Genomic DNA, 7482 nt, shown 5'->3' on the forward strand with positions numbered 1-7482 from the left:
CTGTTAAACCATCTGGTCCCAAGTAGTGATAGAACCAGATGAAATAGATTTTATCCATTCTAGGGCTTGACCCCTTAGAGAGAAAGGAAAGATTTTGAGTTTGATCTGATCTTTCGAACAGTTCTGAATTTTAAAGGTTCCGCAGATTCGTAAGAATCGAGATATGTGAGAAAGAGAGTCTTCGTCGAGGAGACCATGAAATTGAACTGAATTTTCTTCCATATGAATGGTGCTTGATTTAATTTCGAAATATTCGGTGATATTAGGTGGAGCCACTCCATTACCATAGCCTTCGAGGGTTGGCTTGGCATATTGGCTCATGTTTGGTTCATTGTTTTGTGCTTACATCATTTCTTCGGTTTGATTTTCTCCTGATGTTGTGGCGTCTACTGACTCGTCTTTGATTGCTTCGGAGGTTTCTACAGTCTGTTTACGTGCTCGTCGACGAAAGAGTCGTTCCGGTTTAGAAATTGGAGAAACAAGCTCAGGTCCGAATGAAGAGGACATACATGGGGTTAAATCAGATTTAAACTGTTAAGATTAAACTAAACGTTAGTTGAAGTTAAACTAAAATCTAGGCTAATCTATTTTAAAACTAAACTAGAATATAAGTTAATTAAGCTAAGTTAAAGGTTAGGCTAGCCTTAAAAATATATAATTTAATAGTTAAAAATAAAAAAACATAAAAGTTAAAAATTTGTACAATTATAAACAATTGAGTCATAGAAGATGTTTGAGTTCCGGTGACTTCACGACGGTGCACTGCTTCATGGTGGTGGTGGTTTCTCTTTTTTCTTTTCTCCTGAAAAAGCACACCATGGTTGGATCTTTGCTTAGCACACATGATTCCACTATTGTCCAACTTGTGTACTCGCCGTTAACCGCTCCGTCATTGTATCCGCCAGTTTCTTGTACTCTAGGGCTTACTGGAACTTGGAAGTGTGGATGAAACTATGAAAGCAGGTTTGATTGTTTGAAAAGATAAAATGAAGACTTATAAAAAAATAAAGAAGTATTTAATTATTTTATTATGAGTTTTATTGGAACTCGGGAATGCAGGGCATTGCAGGCTTTCCAACATATTAAAGCTCTAGTTTCAAGAATACAATGAGCCATATTTCATCACATTTTGAAATCCTCGGTTACTCGGGTTTTATTGAATTTTGAGTTCTTAAGACCGATGACCCAACCCGAAACCGAAAATAGTGAATTTTTAGGACCGAAATAAAACAGATAACTGTAGGGTCGGTCCGGGTTCGGGTTTTTTAGGGTCGGTTCTCTCGGGTTTTTCGGTCCGGACCTAAATATGCACACCCCTAATATGAAGGTTACCATCTAAGATCAAGAATCCACTCCATTGTTTCTTGATGATTATTAAGTAAACATGTGATAAACTTGCCCTAATAATATATGATAGACTATATTCCTCATTTTTGAGTGAACATATACTATGACATAATGGAAAATAGCATGCATATTTTCAAGTCCATCATATGCTTAATAGCATGCTACCTCGAGAATGTCAATTTAAGCAAACAAGCAGTTGGTAAAGTAGAACGATTAGGATTGACTTCGATTTCTCAACAACCAATCCTAACAACTTTGAGTGGTTGTAGTTAACTCACACAACCTCCCCTTGGTTGATTAGACTAGGTTATAATTACAAATTCTATTAACATAAGATTTCTTTAACTAGCATGATAACCTAAGCAATCGTGTTAACAATGTTATTTTAGAATTATCAAAACTAGAGAAATAGATCATAACCTATATCTCATCATTTCTAAGTGCAACATAGAGATCCATGTTTTATCTTGAATAAATTACCAAAGTATTCTTTTTACCATTTCTAATTTCCAAGAACATGAGTGATCATGAATGATATTTAGTCATCAACTTTGATGTATTGAGTTAACGTGATATAACATTTCTTCATCAATGGATAATTGCAAAATAACCATGTACTTTACCCAACTAAACCACATGTTCACATAATCATCAAGTAAAACAAAGCTTCTTCATCTTTTATGGTAAATGGAGTTTAGCTCATAATGAGCATTGTTGTAAACATTAAAAGAGATGATAATTAAAAAAACATGATTAAACTAGAACGATCTAACCAAATGTGGATGAATCTCCCTTATTAATGATGATGATGGATTACGATGATGTTGATGATGATGGATGATGATGGTAACCTCCAAGCCTTCAAACTCTTCACAAAATATTCAATATGAGTGTGATGTGAGTGTTTTTATACGAGAAACCTGTCTAGATATTTTATTCAAGTACACTTGATTAATGCAACATTCTCCTCTATTTATAGGCAGTCTGAGGAAGTAGTCACGGCCCCGTGCTTCTAGAGGCACGGTCCTGTGTCCAGGTGTCCAGTTGCATTAAATGCTGTCAGATCGTACATGATGACTCACCACGGGGGCGTGCTTTCTGAGGCACGGCCCAATGCTTTTTAGTGACATGTGCTAATTCTTTTTGTCTTATCTGAAAGGTAACCACAGCCCCATGGTGTCTTAAGCACGGCCACGTGCTTCTTTGTCCAGTGTTTGTCTTTTCTTGTAGATTTTTGTCTTTTCTTGTGTTCAGAAGCATGGGGGCGTGGTTCTTGAGGCACGTGGGTGTGGTTGAGGGTTTTCTTGAATTCTCTTTTGATTTCTTCGTCTTTTCACTTGTTTCTTCGTTTAAGGCTTATGTTTACCCGAAATTTCATTTTAAAGTGATAAGTAGCCTTCTGAGCTATATTATTTGATAGAAGTTTCAGTTTTTAGAGATTATTTGATGCTAAAAAGATGTATAATTTTATGTACATCACATACACACAAGGGGTTGTTATGGGTGCTCCGGGAACTCGTAGCACTACGTTCTTAGTTACTCAACAGATCAATTATTCCGAGTTGGTTGACAACATATGTAGATGTGTTCAAATTGACCGTCAATGTTGTTGTCTAGAGTTAACACTCTACTATGAATACAATGGAGGTTCATATACCGCACATATTCACCAGAAAGTGATATGTATTTAATATACCAACTAGCTTCCCTTGTTCCGGGTTACACCTGTAAAATTCATATGGCGTGGACGACGATAGTTCCATACCTGCAACAACATGAGCATGGTAGTTCCTCAATCATTGCAGACTACGATGAAGGTTATTATACTTCCTTTTTACATCCTTTTTAATTATTTTAAAAAGCACACTTATTTTTATACTCAATAAAATGTTGTAAATGGTAATAAATAATTTCTTTTTTGTAAGACTTTCTTGCTGAAGAAATTGAAGACACATCAGAGAGTGAACCATCTGTTTCTGAATATAGAATCGGAGGATGACGAACTACTCCCTCCTTTGCCTCAAGAACAAAGTCAGGGACTTACCCATTTTCCCGAACTTAATGTTGTTGGTAGAGGAATGGATGAAGACTATATTCACATGGATAATTTTGCCGAAGATGAAATGGAGTTTTGGGACGAAAAAGATCCAGAAAACGTTTAAATATATATTTCACTTCAAAAGGCCAAGTTGATTACGCCGTTAAAATGTGGAATACCAACCACACAGAGAGATATTTATGGCAGAAACCCGACTCAAAGTCTTCACAGCGAAATGTAAAAGTATCTGATGTGGTCTAAAATAAGCATATTATTATATAAATATTTCTTATACTTTTAAGTAGTTTTGAGCCAGGTTTTAATTGAATAATATTATTAGTTGGTTCACATGTGGGTTTTTAATGTTCTAAGAGATAACAGGCTAATATGTAGTATTATCTTAAACAAGCTAAAACGAGTAAACATGTAAAGAAATAATACTATTTAGAGAGATAAAATAATGAAAATAAAATGAATTATTATTAATTATGAGTCAACAAAAACGTAAGCTACAAATCACAATTTGTGAGACACTTATCATTTGAAAATCCATCACTTCCGGTGAATTTATTTGTATGCTTATAAAGATTTTAATTAACATGAAGTGGAGCTAGCAAAGTTGTCCCTAGAAGACATGTGCCATGTAAATTCGTTTGTTTGGGCCCGAAGATAAGAGAATTCATTCTATCAGCCCACAAGTATTTGGTAACCAGCCCATGCATGAAATAAATAAAGAGATGGAAGGCTTTAAGAATTGGAGTCGGTGGGCTAGATGAAAAGTGGGTGACACCACAATTATTATATATATTATATACTATATATTAGGCTAAATATATATGGAGGGGACAAGAGTTTTTGAAGCAACAGATTATTATTATTAAAGAACCCTACAATAGCCGTCAAGAAGTCAGAAGCCACTTCGCAAAAAGAAGAGTTGACAGGATGAGCAGACAAAATTAAAAGAGAAAACATAAGCGGTTTTGTGTTCCGGTTCACATCTACTTCAAGTTTGATTTGATTTTATTATTTTTATTATGAATCCATTATTGAACTTATTTATTTTCTTGTTTTGAACATGATTACTGGCTAAATAATTTTAGTTATCTAGGCTTGTGATGATGTTTTGTTGATTGTTTTGGACTTGTAGGTTTCCAGGTTCTGTTTATGGGATTTTGATTAATTAAAAGTTTTGATCATATTTATTGGATGTGTCTCCGTATTTATTTTTGATTTGTGCTTGAATGAATGCTTCACATGTTACTTGATTGATTGTCTTTCGACTATAGGTTGCATGTTAGGGTTGTTAACTGTGTGTTTCCAACTTATTTATGGTTTATTGAGCTCATTCACCATAGAAATTGATTTTTGGCATTTAATTAGAAGTTTATATTCTTACCTACTTAGATATCCGACGAGTGATAAGTAATCGGGTCTGTCTTCGTTGTTTGGGTTTTAGGTTGAATTGTTTGACAGGAGGTTTGCCTATTTTGCCTTAATTTCACTGTTTACCCGTGTCCTTTAGACTGTTCATAAACCACCCCGTGTACTTATGTGCATTGAGATAGTGAAATTGACAGGTTAGCTATTTTTTAGGGTAATTAATCATAGTCGGTGAACTGAAAGGTGAACCAATAAGCCGGTGTTTTTACATAATCTATAGGATTTCCTCTTAGGTGACACGTTGAGAGTGATTAGGGATCCATTAGGTTTCCTAGAGCTTCATATCTTTAGATTCCTGGTTCCCATAGCATTTTCCCGTAACCGATAAAATCCCAAGTCGTCACAATTCGGATTCTTTGCCTAGGTAACCCTTTCTCATATTTGAATTTACTAAAGTTTTTATTCGGTAATTTAATTTTCTAGTTTTCTTTAACTTAATTAAGTAATTAGTTTAATTAATTATTAGTTTTTAAAATAAAATAAATAAAAATCCAAAAATATGTATTTTCTTAATTATTACTTTAAATTAGCTTTTAGAACTAGTCTCGTTAATTTAATAAGTGTCTCTAGGGTTCGATATTCCCGGTCTTCCCATAGTTATTCTACACCCGATAGGTTCACTTGCCTGTTGCTAGTGGTTTGGTTTAGGGTATTCTAGGTTTTTATTACTCGTTGTGCTTGGTCATTATTTGCTAAATTTTTGTATACCACTTTACGCACATCAGTATCAAACAAACAAACAACCAGCATGATACCTCTCAACCATGTCTTTGGACATGCACGACACGAAAATTAAAAGATTCCAGTTGTTTCAAATTAAAACACGGACACCGGCTCACTCGTGTTTCACCACTATTCTCGCAACAGCAACTGAGCCCTAAGATCAAAAGTTGTAGCAGCCCACATCCAACAACAAGTTCTTGCAAATTTTTCGTATACTGTAAAGCAAATTCAGTCTCTGATCAAAGGGAAACTAAATGTTGATATCACTTACAACAAGGCTTGGGGCCAGGAAAAAATCCATCGAAAACACATACGGTAGCTGGGATGAAAACTTCCATGAATTACCAAGCTACATAATGGCACTACAACAAGCAAATCCCGATATCGTTGTCCAATGTTTACATCAACCCTATAGTCCAAGTGACTGCTCAGTATTCAAGTATGTATTTTTGGGCATTCCGTCCAAGTATTGAAGCCTTTAGTTGTTGCATTCCTGTGATCTCTATAGATGCCACAAGGGAAAAATATTGATGGCGGTTTTCCAAAAACGCAAATAACATGATCTTGCCGATTGCGTAGGCATTGGTGGATGAGGAAACAAACGAGAGCCGGAAGTGGTTTCTTCAACAATTTGCTGACAACGTTGAGGACCCCCAAGGCGAAAGTTGTGTGTAATTTCTAACAGGCATGCGGGCATAAAACACGCCATGGAAAATTTAGAATCCTGGAAGGAACCCCACGCCTACCATCGATTTTGTCTAAGGCATGTAAGAAGCAATTTCATGGCGAAGTTCAAGAGTGCAAGCTTGAAAAGGATGTGTTGGGAGATCGGAAGCACAACATAACAAGAAAGTATGATCGTCTGATGGATGAGCTTAAGGAAACAAAGAAAGAAGTGTGGTGGTACCTCCGTGGAATAGATAAAAAAATGGACAGTCCTGTATGACAGTGGGAATCGACGATGGGGTAACCTCACCACGAACATATCGGAAAGCATGAACAATGTGTTACTTGGTGAAAGGATGCTCCCAATAATGGCATTAATTGAATATACACCTTTAAAAGAGAAGTTGAGCAATACGCCATACACTACACAACCGCGTATAATTGTTCAATGGACTTTCCCTACCGCATGTGGACAATCTACCATAATCGTGAAATCAGGGCTTTACAACACTGAGTGTTCCCTTATTCAGCACTTCATCAAAGGTAAATGGTGGAATCATCCCTACAAACATCGGACGAATCTGGCTACAGACTGTATACGGTAGAATTCCAAGAACGAACCTGCACGTGTGGTAAGTGGCAAATTTATTGTTTCCCTTGTAGCCATTCAATTGCAGTATGCCACCACTTCAGTGGAAATGAAAGAAAAAATGTTGATCCAAGGTATTACATAGAAACATACCGTGGACAATACAGTCACCAGCATTTTCCGGTGCCTCATAAACAAGATTGGATGTACGTCGGTTGGTGAATTCATGGTAACCCATTGAGGATAACCATCTTAAGGGGAAGACAACATGTGAGGAGGATGCACAACGAGATGGACGCCAGCTACGCTGAGGAAACGACGGGTCGTAGGTGTGCTGGTTGTAAATCAACGGGTCACAAGATCAACAATTGTCCGAATTGACAACATTTATTATTGTTTTTTATCATGTATTCAAGTTTCTGTTTAATTATTTTATGTCTTACGTATAACTTAGTTTTCAAGAGAAGTACCTGTCATGAATTGGATCATATTTCATTTCATATCTATGGACTCTTTATGTTTTATGTATTATGAACTGCACCCGGATGCTTTTAAACTCTTTTTACAGTATTAAAAAATAGTTTGCAAAAAAAAGTACAAAATATTTGAGTTTAACATTTATTGCAACCGTTATTCTATTACAATTAGGGGTTAGAATTATACATTACAAAATATGATT

Source organism: Bidens hawaiensis, unplaced genomic scaffold (genome assembly GCF_021521415.1).
Source record: "Bidens hawaiensis isolate Kalapana, Puna unplaced genomic scaffold, B.hawaiensis_p1.1 tig00014034_1, whole genome shotgun sequence".
Lineage (NCBI taxonomy): Eukaryota > Viridiplantae > Streptophyta > Magnoliopsida > Asterales > Asteraceae > Bidens > Bidens hawaiensis.